Source organism: Odocoileus virginianus, chromosome 15 (assembly GCF_023699985.2).
Source record: "Odocoileus virginianus isolate 20LAN1187 ecotype Illinois chromosome 15, Ovbor_1.2, whole genome shotgun sequence".
Classification (NCBI taxonomy): Eukaryota; Metazoa; Chordata; class Mammalia; order Artiodactyla; family Cervidae; genus Odocoileus; species Odocoileus virginianus.
Genome location: NC_069688.1, coordinates 34,058,706 through 34,075,422, shown reverse-complemented (window position 1 = coordinate 34,075,422; position 16,717 = coordinate 34,058,706). Strand labels below are relative to the sequence as shown.

General features: G+C 39.6%; 1 long non-coding RNA gene across 1 annotated transcript in view; it reads right to left on the bottom strand.

Moving 5' to 3' along the window:
• Positions 1–13,501: 13,501 nt before the first annotated feature.
• The window catches only part of LOC110131054 (uncharacterized), a 35,788-nt gene continuing 32,572 nt past the window's right edge, over positions 13,502–16,717 (bottom strand). Inside the window, exon 7 of the long non-coding RNA XR_011491479.1 lies at positions 13,502–15,528. This is a non-coding gene — a long non-coding RNA (uncharacterized lncRNA). The remainder of the gene's footprint in view (positions 15,529–16,717) is intronic.

Genomic DNA, 16,717 nt, shown 5'->3' with positions numbered 1-16,717 from the left:
AGTCAACCTATATTTATAGACGGTCTTCCCTGAAACATGCTAAGGTCTGGAATCTAATGACTAGATAATGAGATAATATCTGCCTAAGTGCTGTGACCCAAAGTGCTTAAGAAGATACAATGGTCTTGCCCCGCCTCCTGCTCAAGCTTCCTGGCCCCTCTCTTCCTCACTGTGCTCTAGTCACTGCACCTTTTAAATTACCAAATACACCACGAATGCTCCTGCCTCACGATTTTTGCACTCGCTGGTCCCTGTGCTTAGAGCAGTTGCAATTCCATCCCTTCCCCTTTTGTCTAATTTCTTTTGCTTTTAACTTAAAAATGTTTTCTTGGCGTATAGTTGATTTTCAATGTTGTTTTAGTCTCAGGCATACAGCAACGTGAATCACTTATACACACACACACACAATCTATCCACTCTTTGATTATTTCCCTAAATAGCCATCACATAATATTGAGTAGAGTACTGTTTGCGACCTCATGCACAGTAGCCTGCACCAGGCTCCTCTGGCCATGGGATTTTCTAGGCAAGAGTACTGGAGTGGGTTGCCATTTCCTTCTCCAGGGAATCTTCCCGACCCAGGCATCGAACCCAGGTCTCCCACATTGTAGACAGACCCTTACCGTCTGAGCCACCAGGGAAGCCTCCTCTGTGCTAAAGTAGGTCCTTATTATTTTATATATAGTAGTGTGTACATGTCAATCCCACTCTTTCCATTTACCCCCCACCCTTACCCCCTAGTTACGGTAAATTTCCTACATCCCTAACTTATTTCTGTTTTGTTAATCTTACACATCTTAGTTGAAAAGCCACCTCCTCAAGAGAGTCTTCCCTGATCCTCTGTATTATGTAGGATAACACTATTACTATAAGAAAAGGTCTCCATCCTGCCCCAAACTTAAGGGCTTTACAACATGGCCCTGCCAATTTCTGCTTGTATGACCACGAGTAAGTAACAGCCTCTCTCTGTGCTTTTGGTTTATCACCTGAGAGGATTGTTGCGAGGATTCATGAATTAATATGTGTAGAAGCTTTTGGAATGCCGCATGGCCTGTTACAAGTAATCTCAGTTTTATTACTTACTATCTTCATTATCATTATCAAAATTATTCTCCCCTATAATTTTTTCCCCCTAAAGAATGGCACCCTGAGCTAGACATAATGCTCCAAGCCAGAGTAGAGGAGAGTAGGATCAGCATCTTTGGATGTGGACACCCAGCACTTATAATCCAGCCCAGTTGCGTGCTAGTTTTTCAACTGCCCTGGACCCTTCCAGGGTTTTCACACTATACAATACAACTCACTTTTAAATTTCTTGTGTTGTAGCAACAGGTGGATAAGAAAGTGAGCAGCTTTCTGCTCCACTTATTCTGGGTCACCTGATTTTGGCTTGGGGCACAGTTCAACTCAAAAGCTGAAGTCCATGAGCCAAGTGGTCATGGCAGCTGGAACTCAAAGCTTCATCAGGTGACTCCTATTTCAGTTGGGCAATTTTTTTATTTGTTCTTTTTTAATGGGGACTTTGCCGACTGGAAAAACCATAGCCTTGACTAGATGGACCTTTGTTGACAAAGTAATGTCTCTGCTTTTTAATATGCTGTCTGGGTTGGTCATAACTTTCCTTCCAAGGAGTAAGTGTCTTTTAATTTCATGGCTACAATCACCATCTGCAGTGATTTTGGAGCCCAGAAAATAAAGTCAGTCACTGTTTCCACTGTTTCCCCATCTATTTGCCATGAAGTGATGGGACCGGATGCCAAGATCTTAGTTTTCTGAATGCTGAGCTTTAAGCCAGCTTTTTCACTCTCCTCTTTCACTTTCATCAAGAGGCTCTTTAGTTCTTCTTCACTTTCTGCCATAACTGAGGTTATTGATATTTCTCCAGGCAATCTTGATTCCAGCTTGTGTTTCTTCCAGCCCAGCGTTTCTCATGATGTACTCTGCATATAAGTTAAATAAGCAGGGTAACAATATACAGCCTTGACATACTCCTGTTCCTATTTGGAACCAGTCTGTTGTTCCATATCCAGCTCTAACGGTTGCTTCCTGACCTGCATACAGGTTTCTCAAGAGGCAAGTTAGGTGGTCTGGTATTCCCATCTCTTTCAGAATTTTCCACAGTTTATTGTGACCCACACAGTCAAAGGCTTTGACAGAAATAGATGTTTTTCTGGAACACTCTTGCTTTTTCAATGATCCAGCAGATGTTGGCAATTTGATCTCTGGTTCCTCTGCCTTTTCTAAACCCAGCTTGAACATCTGGAAGTTCATGGTTCATGTATTGGAGAATTTTGAGCATTACTAGCGTGTGAGATGAATGCACTTGTAAGGTAGCTTGAGCATTCTTTGGCATTGCCTTTCTTACGGACTGGAATGAAAACTGACCTTTTCTAGTCCTGTGGCCACTGCTGAGTTTTCCAAATTTGCTGACATATTGAATGCGGCACTTGCACAGCATCATCTTTTAGGTTTTTCCAGTAGTTATGCATGGATGTGAGAGTTGGACTAGAAAGAAGGCTAAGTGCCAAAGAATTGATGCTTTTGAACTGTGGTGTAGAAGACTCTTGAGAGTTCCTTGGACTGCAAGAAGATCCAACCAGTCCATCCTAAAGGAAATCAGTCCTGGGTGTTCATTGGAAGAACTGATGCTGAAGCTGAAACTCCAGTACTTTGGCCACCTGATGTGAAGAGCTGACTCATTTGAAAAGACCCTGATGCTGGGAAAGATTGAGGGCAGGAGGAGAAGGGGACGACAGAGCATGAGATGGTTGGATGGCATCACCGACTCAATGGACATGAGTTTGGGTGGACTCTGGGAGTTGGTGATGGACAGGGAGGCCTGGCATGCTGCATTCATTTCATGAGGTCGCAAAGAGTCAGACACAACTGAGCGACTGAACTGAACTGAATGGGGACTTTAAGAGGCTGGCAATAAGGATAGCTGTTGAAATTCCAAGCTAAGTAGGGAAGGGGTGCAAGCACTGTTATTATTTTCAACATTATTTCCCTCAACCAATACAGATTAAATGTTTAAAACATTTACAGAACTTCTGTGGTGGTCTAGTGGTTAAGAATCTACCTGCCAGTGCAGGGTACATGGGTTCGATTCTTGGTCTGGGAAGATTTCACATGCAGTGGTGCCAGCTAAGCCCATGTGCCATAACTCCTGAGCCCATGCTTTAGAGCCTGTGAACTGCAACTTCTGAGCCCATGCACCCTAACTGCTGAAGCCTGCGCACCTAGAGTCTGGGCTCAACAACAACAGAAACCACCACAATGAGAAGCCCACACACTGCAACTAGAGAGTAGCCCCCCTCCATACAACTAGACAAAGCCCATGTGCTGCAATGAAGACCCAGTTCAGCCAACACACAAAACTGTTACAGAAGTAGATGATCAACACACAGTAATAGAGTTCTTTAAGATTTAAACACAACTTCATAGACTTAATCATCAGATTGCTAGACTTAAAACATAATTCTCTATGACATAAAATATATAGTGTAAGTAGGCGAGATTAGATTAAAAGTAGGAGGTTAGATTAAGAGAGCAATAAGGCAAATGGACAGATTTTCAGTATTAATAACGGAGTGTTAAGTATGTTAACACAGAGTGTTAAGTATGTTGTAACAGAATTTAAAAGCTATTTAAATAAATAAAAAATCAAGGTATAAAATATTTGTTTTATGCGGTTACTAAAGTTCATTAGAGTCCAGAAAGAGTGAATAAACCCTTTAAGATGTGGTATAAACATTTTCCAGTCATTATCCATCCATTTTTATCTGTTTAGATTCTGACTTTTCTTTTAATGTCAACAATATTTTTTATCCCTAAAAAGGATGGTACTATTTTGATCAAAAAGGAAACACATTCTAAGGACAACATAGTAAAAAAAAATGTTATAATCAGATGCATTATATTTAAGAAGCAGCAGGACTAAGGACAAAACATTGGTTTTGAAATATCATATTAAGATAATAAGTTAGCTAAATCACAGAAATCTTAGATTTCATTCACAATCACATGCTCAGCTTCAGGCATGTGGGTTTGAATCAGGATCCTGCTCTGGAAAGGGGCTGCAAACATCCCTGTCAAGGCCATACTAAGGGTCTGTTCAGGCAGGTAGGTGTCTACAAAGAAATACTGCCAGGGGCCAGGAGTGGCCCCAGGGATGCTGCTGATCTCTGGACCAGGTGGGAATGTGAATTTGTCAACCCCTGAGATTGAGGCTTCTCAGGTGGCTCAGTGGTAAAGAATCCACCTACCAAGCGGGAAAGGTGGGTTTGATCCCTGGGTCTGGAAGAAGGAAATAGCAACCCACTCCAGTATTCTTGCTTGGAGAATCCCATGGCCAGAGGAGCCTGGTGGGCTACAATCTATGGGGACATGACTGAGTAACTACACACACACAGTTAGTCCCTATAGTCTTCTATCTTTTACCTTGCTTCCCTACTGTTATCATTCATTTCTTTTGTGCAGTGAGACCATGAGAATCAGAGGCAAAGGTGATCACTGTATCTTATGTTTTGGATCTAATCAGTGGCTTTTCATCCAGTGCTGCCACCCTCTATGTCTGTGTGGTAACAATACACCTAATTACCATTCAGCAAGTACCTATTTGATAATTACTATATGATAACACTGCTTTCAATATATTTTAAATTTTTAAAAATATTTTAAAAACTTTCCTTTCACTCTACATCCCCTTCCTGCCATTGTACCATGTTCAACTACTCTTTACATCAAAATTTCTTTAAAGAATTGTTCACGTTTTGCACCTCCAGTTCCTTCCTTTCCACAGTCTTTTCATTGCAGTAAAATATATGCAATACAGAATTCACCATTTTAACCACCTTAAAGTGTATAGTTCAGTGGCATGTAGTGTAATTACAATGTCATAAAACTATCACTACTAATTCTAGAACCTTATCAACCAAAAAGAAAAACCTATACCCATTCAACTATCTCTCCCTATTCCATCTTCCCTCTGGCCCCTGGAAACCACTAATCTCTGGATTTTCCTGTTCTGGATATTTTATATAAATGGAATTATACATCTTGTGACCTTCTGTACCTAATTCTTTAGCTTAGCATAATGTTTTCTAGGTTCCTTCACGTTGTACTGTAATCTGTACTTCATTCCTTTTTATATGTGTATAATATTCCATTGAATGGATATGCCACTTTGTTTAACCATTCATTAGCTGATGGACATTTGGCTTGTTTTCACCTTTCGTCTATTGTGAATAGTGTTGCTATCAACATTTGCTTAGTCATTTGTCTGAATACCTGTTTTCAGTTCTTCTGGGTTTATCCCTGGAGGTGGAATTACTGAGTCATATGTAATCACTGAGGAATAGCCAGACTCTTTCTCCAGTGTCTATACTATTTTATATTCCTACCAGCAATGTGTTAAGGTTCCAATTTCTCTAAATGCTCACCACCACTAGTTATTTTCTGTTTTATTTATGAGTTCTATCCATCCAAGTGGATGTGAAATGGTATCTCATTGTGGTTTTGACGAGCATTTTTTCACCTGTTTGTTGGCCATTTATATTTCCTCTTTAGAAGATGTCTATTTAAATACTTTGTCCATCCTTAATTGGATTGTTGGTCTTCTGTTGCTGAATTGTATGAATTCTTAATATATTATGGACTCTTTCATCGGTATATTATTTGTAGATGTTTTCTCTCTATGGGTCATTCTTGACAAAAATTAGCACAGAATCCAAAAATCTCAAATGTTATGATATTCAATTGTGTGGGTTGAGAGTAGAGTGTTGTTTTGTTTTTTGATTTAGTTTGCCTACAGGCTTATTATTAGTAGAGATACAAATTTTGAAGTCCTTTGTTTTTGTTGTTGTCGTTCCATCACTAGGTTGTGTCCAATTCTTTGCAATCCCATGGACTGCATCACGCCAGGTTTCCCTGTCCTTCACTATCTCCTGAAGCTTGCTCAAATTTCACGTCCATTGAGTCAATGATGCCATCCAACCATCTCATTCTCTGCCACCCTCTTCCCCCTTTGCCTTCAATCTTCGCCAGCATCAGGGTCTTTTCCAATGAGTCAGCTCTTTGCATCATGTTGCCAGCCAAAGTATTGAAGTTTCAGCTTCAGCATCAGTTCTTCCAGTGAACACTTAGGGTTGACTTACTTTAGGATTGACTGATTTGATCTCCTTGCAGTCCAAGGGACTCTCAAGAGCCTTTAGCACCACAATTTGAAAGCATCAAATATTCAGCACTCAGCCTTCTTTATGGTCCAACATCAGTATATGACTACTGGAAAAACCATAGTTTTGACTATATGGACCTTTGTTGGCAAAGTGATGTCTTTGCTTTTTAATATGCTGTCTAGGCTTGTCAGAGCTTTCCTTCCAAGGAGCAAATATCTTTTAATTTCATGGCTGCAGTCACCGTTTGCAGTGATTTTGGAGCCCAAGAAAATCTAATACTGCTTCTACTTGTCCCCCTTCTATTTGCCATGAAGTGATGGGACCAGATGCCATGATCTTAAGTTTTTTAAAAGTTGAATTTTAAGCCAGGTTTTTCACTCTCATCCTCTCAAATCCTTTAGTTGTAGGCAAATCTAGAGCCTATATTTAATATCCAAATATTTCCCTAAACATTGGAGTTTTTATACATGCAATTTAGTTCTCAGACTATTTGAAATATTACCATGGAACCATAATTAAAATAAATGTTAATGGGTATAAGAAAGGCCACTAACAGAAATTCAATGTCTCTGAATCTTTCCTAATTTCTGAACATTTGCAGAAGAATTTAAATTTAATGCATTGGATTATCAGGCTTGGAAATTTGGTTGTACATGTCTAACATTACAACTGATAGGCTGATTTATTTTGGAAGTTAGTAGACTCCTGAAATTTTTGTAAAATAAAGACCGTCCAAGAAGAATTGCTATGAATGACTTACAGAAGATGTGTCAGTCAGAGTCTAGCCAGGAGATAGAAACCACTCAGTAAATTGAATGGAACATTTAAATATAAAGCATTATTATCTAGTAATGAACTACTAATAGCAGGGAGTAACTAAGGGATAAATAATTAATAGTTAACTAAATAAGAGGAGATGACATCTTAGCAATAAAGTAAACTTGACAGAATACAAGAAAAGCAGACATGGGGGGGCGGGGGGCTACTACTTCTACAGCTGAGGCTAAAACCCATGGAAGGAGAAGATTTGGAAAGAAGCCAACACTGACATACAGGTCCTGTTGGAGAGGGTGTGGCTGTGGCCTACTTAATGACAGAATTTGCTGAAGTGTCAGCAGCCAGGGCTGGCTGGAAACCGCCTGTTGTGGCCCCAGTAAAACTAGTTGGGAATCAGCCCTCTGGGATGCTGGTGAAACTCACTGGGAAGTCACTTTCTGATTTTTTGCATGTCGCTGGCAAAACATGTTGGTGCATGAGTGCCTATGTGCTGCATGGGTGTCCTATGTTGCTTTCTGTCAAGAGTGCAGGAGCAACCTCCCCTCACCGCCCCAACCCTCCATCTTCACACAAGAACCCAAAAGAGCAGTCCCTGCCTCCAGCAATGTCACTGCCTCGCCCTCTGCTGACAAAGACTAACTCTGCACTAGCTGACATGGGGAAATGTTTGCAGGGTCCAGTAAGCACAATGCAAAACAAACACAGGTGAATTAGGAGCTCAGAGACAATAAATTGATAACTGGCACAGATGGTGACTTGTGACTATTTGTGGGGAGAACCCAGGTTTATGGTTTGTGAAGAAAAGTTTTGGAGGTGGTTATTTGTGGAATACATGCTAGCACTGTGATTAGTTTGAGAACAAAAGCTTAGCAATGGCTGAAGCAGGAAACCTGTAATAATTGAAAAATAGTTTATGTTGCAGGTTATCTGAATTTGTGAGCCAAGAACTTCCCCAAACAGGAAATTCTCTCTTGGAACAGACCCAAAGATAATGCCAAAATAGGTACTATACAAATACGTATGAGTCAATATCACATGTTCTAGATAAAGTGTTCTGTTGCATGAAGAATTGGAGATACCAGCAAACAAATGATTTTGTGTTTTTCTTTATCCGGGAGGACTGTTGTGACATTAGATCAGGCCTAGCTTTCAGGACCTGGAAAAAAAGATGCACTCTTCCTTTTAGGGGTTTATCAGTGAAGAATTCCTTTTTTTCTACAATAACAGTGGTTTCAGGGACAAAGAATAAAACATTTACACTGGATATTAATCCCTTATGGGTCATATCATTTGCAAATATTTTCTCCCACTCAGTAGACTGTCTTTTCATTTTGCCAATGGTTTCCTTTGTTGTGTAAAAGCTTTAAAAAATTTAATTAGGCCCTATTTATTTTTGTTTTTATTTCCCTTGCTTTAGGAGACAGATTCAAGAAAATATTGCTGCAATTTATGTCAAAGAATGTTCTGCCTATGTTTTCCTCTAGAAATTTTACAGTATCTAGGCTCTTACTTTTGTACATGGTGCTATAGAATGCCCTAATTTCATTTTTTTACATGTAGCTGTTCCATTTCCCCAGCACCACTTAGCAGAGACTTTTTTTCCTTCATTGTGAATTATCGCTTCCATCCTCATAGATTAACTCACCATTAGTGTGTTGGTTTATTTCTGGGATGTCTATCCTGTTCACTGATCTATGAGTCTGTTTTTGTGCCACTACCATACTGTTTTGATTACTGCAGTTTTGGAGCATAGCCTGAGGCCAGGAAGTGTGATTTATTTAGATCTGTTCTTTCTCTAGATTGTTTTGGCTATTTGGTGTTTTTGTGTTTTCATACAAATTTAAAATTATTTGTTCTTGTTCTGTGGAAAATGCCATCAGTATTTTGATAGAGATTGCACTGAATCTGTAGATTGCCTTGGGTAATATGGTCATTTGAACAATATTGATTCTTCCAATCCAAGAATACAGTATATCTTTCCATCTTCAATTTCCTTCATCAGTGTGCTATAGTTTTCTGAGTACAACTCTTTTTATCTTCATAGCTCATACAGCTCAACACCAAAAAAAAAAAAAAAAAAAAAAAAAATCAGACAACCCAATTAAAAAATGGGCAGAAGGACTGAATAGATATTTTCCAAAGAGGAAATGCAGATGTCTAACAGGCACATGAAAAGGTGTTCAACATCATTAATTAACAGGGAAATTCAAATCAAAACCACAGTGAGATATCACCTTATACCTGTCAGAATGCTGCTGCTGCTAAGTAACTTCAGTTGTGCCCGACTCTGTGCAACCCCACAGATGGCAGCCTAGCAGGCTCTTCTGTCCATGGGATTCTCCAGGCAAGAATACTGGAGTGGGTTGTGATTTCCTTCTCCAATGCATGCATGCATGCTAAGTTGCTTCAGTCGTGTTTGACTCTGTGTGACCCTATGGATGTGCAACCCTTTGGACAGCAGCCCACAATACCCCTCTATCCATGGGATTCTCTAGGCAAGAATTCTAGAGTGGGTTGCCATTTCCTTCTCCAGAATGGCTATCATAAAAAGTCTACAGGGATTCCCCTGGCAGTCCAGTGGTTAAAACTCTGTGCTTCCACTGCAGGGGGCATGGGTTTGATCCCTGGTCAGGGAACTAAGATTCTGAATGCTGTGTGGTGTGGCTGAAAGCAAACAAATAAACTGGCAAATGTTGGCAAGGATGTGGAGAAAAGGGAAAATTTGTATGATATTGGTAGGAATGTAAATTGATGCAGCCTTTGTGAAAAATAGTATAGAGGTTTCGTAAAAGAGTAAAAATAGAGTTGCTGTATGATCCTGCAATCCCGCTGTTGGGCACACACCTGCAGAAAACCATAATTTGAAAAGATACATGCACCCTAATGTGCATAGCAGCACTATTTACAATTGCCAAGATATGGAAGCAACCTAAGTACCCATCAACAGATGAATGGAAAAAAAAAAAAGATGTCACACACACACACACACACACACACAATGGAATACTACTTGGCCATAAAAAGAATGTAATTTTGACATTTGCAGCAACATGGATGGACTTTATGCAAAGTGAAATAATTCAGAAAAAGACAAGCATTACATGTTATCACCTAAGTATGGAATCTAAAAAAATACAACAAACTAGTGAATATAACAAAAAAAAGCAGATTCACAGACACGGAGAACAAACTAGTGGTTACCAGTGGGGAGAGGGAAGTAGGGGCAATATGGGGATAGGGATTAAGAGGCACAAACTCCTGGGTATAAAGTAAGCTATATGGATATATTGTACAATATGGGGACTACAGCCAATATTTTATAACTATAAAGGAAGTATAACTCTTAAAAACTGTGAATCACTATTTTGCACACCTGAAACTTATGCAATATCATAGGGCAACTATACATCAATAAAAAAATAGAAAAAATATAAATTTGCACTTGGAAGCAAAACATATATATTAACATAAAACATCTGGAGCAAACAGCTCCTTGATAAACTCAAAGCCTTGCATCTTTTACATCTTCCTGCCCTATCAACCTAAGAATACTGGCTTCATGGTTGTAATATGATGCCTGTTGTGGTATGTATCATTTCATCTTTTAACTCAAGAAGAAGGAAAAAAGGAATTGACATCTATATATGTGCTCAACAGGCATCGTTGGTATCAAATTGTTTCGCCAACATTTATTGAAACACCATGTGTGTGGCAATGTATCAGACTGGAATTTAGTGATTAATTAAAATATGTATATTCTGGGCCTTTAACAAATCCTACAGGTTCAAATATGAGGCTTCTCCTAACGAGGGTTTCCTTTCCCACCTCATTCATGCCTGACTGCAAAAGCACAATCTACCTTGAACCCCTGCACACTCACAGTAGGAATCTTCCTCTGTCCTGAGTCTTCTTGGTACATCCTGGGACTTTAGGATAATATTTTATGTAACGGTGTTTTGTGGCAGAATTCCATAATGTAAAACCCTTAAAAAATGTACATTTTATTGATGGTAGTCAATATTGATTCTGTGTCCTGCTTTCTCTCTTCTTCTCACATCAAAACCTAACAAGCTATTATGTTAGATGATATAAGACTGTCATTTTTAAGGAGCATTCTCTTTGTTGTTAGCGTCTGACTTTCATCTGAAGTGGGAAATATACTGACTAGGAAAACCAAAAGAGAAACTCTCTTTTGAAAAATGATTTTCAATAATAATGACAATTTCTCCTGATATAAATGACAACTTTAGAAGGGTCAGTCCCTTCTGCACTTTTTGGGAACTAATTCTTTCTGACTGTGCTGTGCAGGTCCTGGGTTCTTAGTTCCCCGACCACGCACTGAACCTGGGCCCTTAGAAGTGAAAGTGCAGAATCCTAACACCTGGACCACCAGGGAATTCCCTGGGAACCCACTCTTAAAAACTCATACAATAACTCTTTAACAAATAGAAAAGAAACCCACAGTATATTAAAAGTGCAATATAATTGACTCACATGTTATTTAATAACTTTGTATTACAAATTTTCATACCCATGAAAAAATATGTTGGCCCTATCCATCCTCTGATACCTTCTGCTTCATCCACTTTCTGTATTAAGAAATCTCCTAACAGTGTGGAGATTTCTTAAAAAACTGGAAATAGAACTGCCATATGACCCAGCAATACCACTTCTGGGCATACACACCGAGGAAACCAGATCTGAAAGAGACACGTGCACCCCAATGTTCATCGCAGCACTGTTTATAATAGCCAGGACATGGAAGCAACCTAGATGCCCATCAGCAGACGAATGGATAAGGAAGCTGTGGTACATATACACCATGGAATATTATTCAGCAGTTATAAAGAACTCATGTGAATCAGTTCTAATGAGATGGATGAAACTGGAGCCCATTATATAGAGTGAAGTAAGCCAGAAAGATAAAGAACATTACAGCATACTAACACATATATATGGAATTTAGAAAGATGGTAATGATAACCCTATATGCAAAACAGAAAGAGACACAGATGTACAGAGCAGACTTTTGGACTCTGTGGGAGAAGGTGAGGGTGGGATGTTTCAAGAGAACAGCATCGAAACATGTATACTATCAAGTGTCAAACAGATCACCAGCCTAGGTTGGATGCATGAGACAAGTGCTTGGGCCTGGTGCACTGGGAAGACCCAGAGGGATCGGGTGGAGAGGGAGGGGGAGGGGGGATCGAGATGGGGAATACATGTATATCCATGGCTGATTCATGTCAATGTATGACAAAAACCACTACAATATTGTAAAGTAATTAGCCTCCAACTAATAAAAATAAATGAAAAAAAAAAAAAAAAAGAAATCTCCTTTTACCAGGTTTGTCTTTTCAGAGGAGTAGCCCATCCTTGTCTTGCCTCTATAAAATTATACAAACAATGAAGAGGATTTTCCCTCTATGATGTTTTTCTGAGATGGTTTTCTTTTTGAAAAATGTTTTCAGCTTCAAAGGCAAACACCACAGACATACAAAAAAAAAAAAAAAAAAAAGAAGGAAAAAAACCACACTAGACACAGAGTTTAGCTGCTTCAACAGAATGTACAGAAGACAGGAAGCAACAGCCAGATCCTCAGGCTCTGACTGTCCCAAATCACACAAGTCATCAACTGAGTAATCAGAAAAGGAAAACCAGCCATTTTTAGCTGAAAGAAGATTTGAATCCATGATATGCACTGTAAATCCACAATGGATGCTTTATAACCAAACAGCTGGTTTTTGTGACTTAATTTGAGTTACCCAGTGCAACATATCTTGAAAATTCCACAAAATATCCTACAGGATACATTATGCAAAATGCTCAAATATTGAGATGCAAAATTTTCTTGCCCCTGGGGAGCAGTCTTAAGAGTCATTCACAGCAGGTGCAAACTATTCCAGAGAGAGGGCTGGGCTGGAAAGAATATATTTTTTTCATCAGTTCCAGAAATCCATGATTCTGAGGGATTAGGAAATTTCTGGAATGGAGTAGGTGTTACTTGGTTATTAGAAGAGGAATCTAGAATTGTTCATTTAGTTTGTGGGATCATATAAACTCGGACGTGACTTATTATGGTCATTTAGTGTTCCTGATGATCAGCTTTCTTGACGTCAGATGGGGGTGTAGTATTAGTCAGGGTTCAGTCGTAGATAACAGGGCACATTTGGATAAACTAAGATGAATGAGATAGATGGTGAAGAAAAGCTGACTCTTTCTAGGTCTTCAGGAGAGACTCCCAGAATATCCTCTAAAACAAGGGCTACCTCTGCAACTGTCAGGAAGCTGGGGAATGAGAAAAGCACTGCCAGCACACTTCCAGAATCACGCTACATTAGCTATGGACTGGAGTCAGGAGCTTCCTCCAGCATTAGCGCTCCAGAGACAGACCATGCCTACTATATACCCACTCCAGCAAAACCACATTACTGGCATCCTCACCTTTCCTTCCTTTTATTTACTAAGTGAACACACACATATTTATTGAGTACTTACTACAACAAATGACTAAAATATATAGTACATTAAAAGGTGATAGGGCTCCCCTGGTGGCTCACTTGGTAAAGAATCTGCCTGCAATGTGGGACACCTGGGTTTGATCCCTGGGTTGGGAAGATCTCCTGGAGAAAGGAATGGCTACCCACTTCAGCATTCTGGCCTGGAGAATTCCACGGACTGTATAGTCCATGGGGTTGCAAAGAGTCAGACACGACTGAGCAAGTTTCACTAGAAGGTGATAAGCGCCATGGAGAAAAATAGTGTAGGACAAGTAGAGCGTACTGAATGGGTGAGGAAGGCTCCCTAAGAAAATGATACTCGGGACGTCCCCGGCGGTCCAGCAGTTACCAGTCTGCACCTCCACTGCAGAGGGCACAAGTTCAATCCCTGATCAGGGAACTAAGATCCCGCATGCCACATACTATGGCCAAAAGTTAAAAAAAAGAGACAGTGATATTAATACTTGTGTGAAGATTTGAGGGAAGTGAGAGGATGAACCCTGTGAGTTCCTAGGGAAGGAGTATCCAGGAGAGGGAACAGAAAGTGCAAAGGTTCTGAGACAACAGGCTCCCTGGAAGTCTTAAGGAACAGAAAGGAGACCAGTGTGAGTGGAGTGGAAAGAGGGGATAAGCCTTCTATGAGACAGTCAGACTTATTCCAAAGTAGAAATGTCTTAAGATGCTTCTTAAATAATTCATTGCTTGGTTTGCTATATAGGCTATGTATTTTGAACTAGGATATTAAAGATTTGGACAGATTTTAAACTAACACTTCTTAAAATCAAAGAACAGCTCTATTAATACTAATCTGTTTGAAGCTATTGTGCTTTCAAATAATATTCTGTACTTAAGGTATCATATCTAGTTTAGTGTTTTTTCTTTGTATTGTTTAAGTTTTATCATAAAGAATTTAAAAACACCCATCTTTGATGGAAAGGTTTTGTGTGAAGAATTAATCAGTTACATGATTGAATTCTACACTTTGGTAGAGTCTTACAATTGGCTTCATCTTTATTATGGTACAACTATTACATCCAAAAGAAAATATGAGTATAAGTTTTGTCAGATGCATCACTGAAACACGTCTTTAGGATGGAGAATAATAAGTAGGCCAGTTTGACAAATATCTCTTTTCAATGGGAGGCTAAACGTGAAACAATGAACTCGTCTCTGTGTGATAGAAGCTTACATTTGACCAAATACTTTCAGAAATAACATGCATATTCTAAGAATACTGGTTTTTATCTGAGACACAAGTGATCTTATTGTAAGAACCACTGCATTGCCATTATAATCAAGAATGAGCCGAGGGATTTAGAGGAATATATGGGAGGTAGGCTGAGGAGGAAGAACACAGAAGACATCTAAGAGACAGAAGGTGTTAGAGCAGGCTTTCTCAGACTCGGCGTGACTGTCCTTGTGCCACTGTGGCAGCTGTCCAGTGCTCCGGGTCTTTAGCAAAGCATTTCTGGCCTCTGTCTACTAGTAATATCTCTCTCTCCCTCCTTATGTGACAGCCCCAAGCATCTCTGGTTTGAGGACCACTGAGTTATAATCAGAAGAGTGAAACAACCTAAAAAATTGCTCTGAGTTTGAAATCTGGAAGAGAAATCTCCACCTATGAATCTGGGAACAAAAGGACTTCCTGAACAGAGACCTAAAGAATTTAAAATTGAATCTTCGATGCAATTTTAATATTATTTGCAACCTTTGTTAAACAATTATTGGTAAAAATCATTAGTTAAATATTTGTGTACAAGTTTTTGTGTGGACATAAGTTTTTAACTCTTCTGAGTAAACAACAGGGAGCAGAATTTCTGGATCATATGGTAAGAGTGTGTTTAGTTTTGTAAGAAGCTGTCAAACTGTCTTCCGAAGTAGATGTACCATTTTGTATTCCTACCAGCAATGCAAGTTCCTGTGGCTGTGCATCCTCATCGGCATTTGGTGGAGACGATGTTGTGGATTTTGGTCATTTTAATAAGTGTGCAGTGGTGTATCACTGGCATTTTCACTGATATCTTCCAGATGACCTATGAGGGGTTCTCTGGTGGCTCAGCTGGTTGAGAATTTGCCTGCAATACAGGAGACCTGGGTTCAATGATGTGAAGTGTTTTTTCACTCACTTATTTGCCCATCTACATATCTTCTTTGGTGAGGGATCTGTTAAGGTCCTCGACTCATTTTATAATTGAGGGCGTGTGTGTGCTGAGTCGCCCTTCAGTTATGTCCGATCCTTGGCGACCCTCTGCACTGTGGCCTGCCAGGCTCCTCTGTCCATGGGATTCTCCAGGCAAGAATACTGGGGTGAATTTCTGTGCCCTCCTCCAGGGGATCTTCCCGACCCAGGGATTGACTCTGCGTCTGTTATGTCTACCTGCACTGGCAAGTGGGTTTTTTTTTTTTTTACCACTAGCATTATTACAGATATCAAGAAAATAAAAAGACTAGGAGAAAAACCTTGCAAAACACCTATCTGACAATTGACTAGGTTTCTTACTATTGAGTTTAACGCTTTTTGTATAGTTGGAATAACAGCCCTTTATCAGATACATATTTTGCAAGCTTTTTTCTCCTAGTGTTTATTTTCTCAATATCTTTTGCAGAGCAGGAATTTTTAATTTTAATGAAATCTAGCTTATCAATGATTTTTTTCATGGACTATGGCTTTGTTGCTTTATCTGAAAACTCATCCTCAGGGCTTCCCTGGGGACTCAGTGGTAAAGAAACCACCTGTCAATGCAGGAGACACAGGTTTGATCTCTGATCCAGGAAGATTCCACATGTCACAGAGCAACTAAGCTCGTGCACCACCAATATTGAGCCAGGGAATTGCTACTGCTGAGTCCACACGCTACAACAAGAGAGTAGCCCCTGCTCACAGCAACTAGAGAAAAGCCCGCACAGCATCAAAGACCCAGCACAGCCAAAAATGAAGAAAGAAAGAAACAATTATTTTAAAAGGTCATTAAAAACCGTTTAACTTTCTTCTATATTTTCTCCCAGGAGTTTCATAGTTCTGTGTTTTGCATTTAGGCCTGTGATCCACTTTTGAGTTAATTTTTGTGTAGAGTGTAAGGTCTACATTTAACTTTACTTTTCTTTTTTGCCTGTGGATATCCATTTGTCCCACACGATTTGTTGAATGGAGGAGACTGACAGCAGAGAGACTGAGTATTAACAAAATTCACTAGGAAAGGGTAGAAGTTACATTTAAATGAAAGTGTAGCTTTGTAGACTATACTTTTTAACTACCAGTAATTC